This window comes from Schistocerca nitens, unplaced genomic scaffold (genome assembly GCF_023898315.1).
Source record: "Schistocerca nitens isolate TAMUIC-IGC-003100 unplaced genomic scaffold, iqSchNite1.1 HiC_scaffold_225, whole genome shotgun sequence".
NCBI lineage: Eukaryota > Metazoa > Arthropoda > Insecta > Orthoptera > Acrididae > Schistocerca > Schistocerca nitens.
Window position 1 is genome coordinate 10,001 of NW_026045766.1, and position 2,500 is coordinate 12,500.

A 2,500-nucleotide genomic window follows, 5' to 3' on the forward strand; every position below is an offset into this window, starting at 1 on the left:
ACCTAACCCAAGTTGCGCCTTAACCTAACCCAAGTTGCGCCTTAACCTAACCCAAGTTGCGCCTTAACCTAACCCAAGTTGCGCCTTAACCTAACCCAAGTTGCGCCTTAACCTAACCCAAGTTGCGCCTTAACCTAACCCAAGTTGCGCCTTAACCTAACCCAAGTTGCGCCTTAACCTAACCCAAGTTGCGCCTTAACCTAACCCAAGTTGCGCCCTAACCTAACCCACGTTGCGCCCTAACCTAACCCACGTTGCGCCTTAACCTAACCCACGTTGCGCCCTAACCTAACCCACGTTGCGCCCTAACCTAACCTACGTTGCGCCCTAACCTAACCTACGTTGCGCCCTAACCTAACCTACGTTGCGCCCTAACCTAACCTACGTTGCGCCCTAACCTAACCTACGTTGCGCCCTAACCTAACCTACGTTGCGCCCTAACCTAACCTACGTTGGGCCCTAACCTAACCCACGTTGCGCCCTAACCTAACCCACGTTGCGCCCTAACCTAACCCACGTTGCGCCCAAACCTAACCCACGTTGCGCCCTAACCTAACCCACGTTGCGCCCTAACCTAACCTACGTTGCGCCCTAACCTAACCTACGTTGCGCCCTAACCTAACCTACGTTGCGCCCTAACCTAACCTACGTTGCGCCCTAACCTAACCTACGTTGCGCCCTAACCTAACCTACGTTGCGCCCTAACCTAACCTACGTTGGGCCCTAACCTAACCCACGTTGCGCCCTAACCTAACCCACGTTGCGCCCTAACCTAACCCACGTTGCGCCCAAACCTAACCCACGTTGCGCCCTAACCTAACCCACGTTGCGCCCTAACCTAACCCACGTTGCGCCTTAACCTGCCCTGTAATTGTTAGTTATATGAATCTAGGAATTCGTGTAGCGTTGCCTAATTGCAACCATCTCAACATAGTTCACTTCGCGCACACTGTGGTGTTCTGCGTATTGATTCATTTTACGGTGCGTACCCTCACATCTTGCGAGTGTTGCTTACTTTCCACATGGTCCCGCTATCCACTGTATTGTGTACTGCAATAGGACGTATATCGCCCCCGCCCCCCCCCCCCCCCTCCCCTCCTGTCACCTCTAGCTCGTCGGTCAGGAGTTCGCGTGTTGAATGCGCTTCGCAGCTGTGCAATGGCATTCGCATACGTACGCTGGCCACCTTCCACGTGTTCTTTCGTGCACACGTCGCAGCGTGTATGTATGCTGATGGAGTGCGTCGTGACACACAACATCCAGGCATGCAAGACTCGTAGAAGTCGCAAATGTAGATGGATGTCTACGTTTGCTGCCCAAGTTACGCAAATGAACTGGAAATCCGTTGTTGCGCGGTTGTTCGCGCTGGAGGTGAATCGTTGATATCGACGATCGGTACAGGTATTAACCGGTTGCTTCAGCGACACCCGTCATACCCACGAACGTGAGTGGGCATGTGGGTATGAAGCGATACGCGGCGGTGGCTGGGTGGGACCGTCCCCGGCCGGTGAGGGGGGGGCGCCCGGCGTGCTGGCCGCGCGCTGCGTGGGCGCACGCGCGGCAGCCGGCTGGTGGGGGCGCCCAGTGGCAGGCGCGCCGGCTGACGGAGGCGGCAGGCGGCGCATCTGCGTGCCGGCGCACCCAGCGCGCGGCGCCGTGCGGCCAAAGTGGGTCCTCCCGGGCCCGGTGCGAAGCGCGGTGGACATCTGCAGTGTGCTGGTCCGATTGAGGACTGTGTGCGTTGAGGATGCGCCGCCGCCCGGCACTCGGCGCCGCGACGCCGTCTGCTGCTCGGTCGCCCCCGCGGTTCTCGCAGGTGGTTTGTATCGCAGCTGTGCGGATGTGTTGGCGCGTGCGCTGTGCTGGGAGAGTTCGCTTTGGCACCCAAGTGGGGCTCTGCCCCTCTGTGGCGCTGGCGTTGGAGCTGCCCGGTCACTGTTTGTGGCCGCGTGTTGTCTCCCGCCGGCAACACCACGACAGCACGCTCCCGGGCCTCTGTCGGCAGCGGCAAGCTCAGTTGGGAGCACGGGTGGTCGCACTGAAAGCGTCTACTCGCCTATCTCCGGGCGATTGCGCCTCTCTCGAACCCGACCAAGTACTTAGGACGGCGCTGCGCGCCGCCGGGACCTGAGAGGGTTTCGAGGTGTATCGTGCAGGGGAGCCCAGCCTCCTCCTGTTTGCAGAATAATTGAGCGGACGCTTGCGTGTTCGCGCGGGCCCCCGGGACACACTCCCGGGCGGCCGGCTGCTCAGCTCTAGTTGACGCAGCTCCCTGGTTGATCCTGCCAGTAGTCATATGCTTGTCTCAAAGATTAAGCCATGCATGTCTCAGTACAAGCCGCATTAAGGTGAAACCGCGAATGGCTCATTAAATCAGTTATGGTTCCTTAGATCGTACCCACGTTACTTGGATAACTGTGGTAATTCTAGAGCTAATACATGCAAACAGAGTCCCGACCAGAGATGGAAGGGACGCTTTTATTAGATCAAAACCAATCGG

At 58.3% G+C, this 2,500-nt stretch overlaps 1 non-coding gene across 1 annotated transcript in view; it reads left to right on the top strand.

Moving 5' to 3' along the window:
- Positions 1 to 2,269: 2,269 nt before the first annotated feature.
- LOC126221714 (small subunit ribosomal RNA) overlaps positions 2,270 to 2,500 on the top strand; it is a 1,909-nt gene continuing 1,678 nt past the window's right edge. The window contains exon 1 of the ribosomal RNA XR_007543287.1: positions 2,270 to 2,500. This exon is cut by the window's right edge and continues 1,678 nt beyond it. This is a non-coding gene — a ribosomal RNA (small subunit ribosomal RNA).